General features: G+C 39.6%; 1 pseudogene; it reads right to left on the bottom strand.

Annotated features, from left to right (window-relative positions):
- Positions 1–108: 108 nt before the first annotated feature.
- LOC106820562 lies at positions 109–475 on the bottom strand (annotated as a pseudogene).
- Positions 476–480: the final 5 nt, after the last annotated feature.

Raw genomic sequence — 480 nt, 5'->3', positions numbered from 1 at the left:
TCTTTAATAAAATCTTTTGATTCATCTTTCGGAGAAATATTAATTTTTTCAAAGCCACTTTTTCAAGGATATTTTGTAAATCACTGATAAGTGATGCGCCTGCCATACAGCCTGAATATAAAGCTAAGTCCGCTTTCATTTCATCGGGCAGTTCAGTGCTTGCTACAACGTCTGAGATTGCGAGTCTGCCACCAGGTTTTAAAACGCGGAATGCTTCACTGAAAACTTGTTGTTTATTAGGCGATAAATTAATTACGCAATTAGAAATAATTACATCGACCATATCATTGGCAACTGGCATATGCTCAATTTCACCTAAGCGAAATTCTACCTGAGTATATTTTCCTTTGACTGCATTATCGCGTGCTTTGGAAATCATTGTTGGTGTCATATCAATGCCAATAACCGAACCCGACTCACCAGCTTCTGCAGCGGCGAGAAAACAATCAAAGCCACCGCCACTACCTAGGTCAAGCACTG

Source organism: Priapulus caudatus, unplaced genomic scaffold (genome assembly GCF_000485595.1).
Source record: "Priapulus caudatus unplaced genomic scaffold, Priapulus_caudatus-5.0.1 Scaffold23380, whole genome shotgun sequence".
Classification (NCBI taxonomy): Eukaryota; Metazoa; Priapulida; class Priapulimorpha; order Priapulimorphida; family Priapulidae; genus Priapulus; species Priapulus caudatus.
This window is presented reverse-complemented; position numbering and strand designations above follow the sequence as displayed.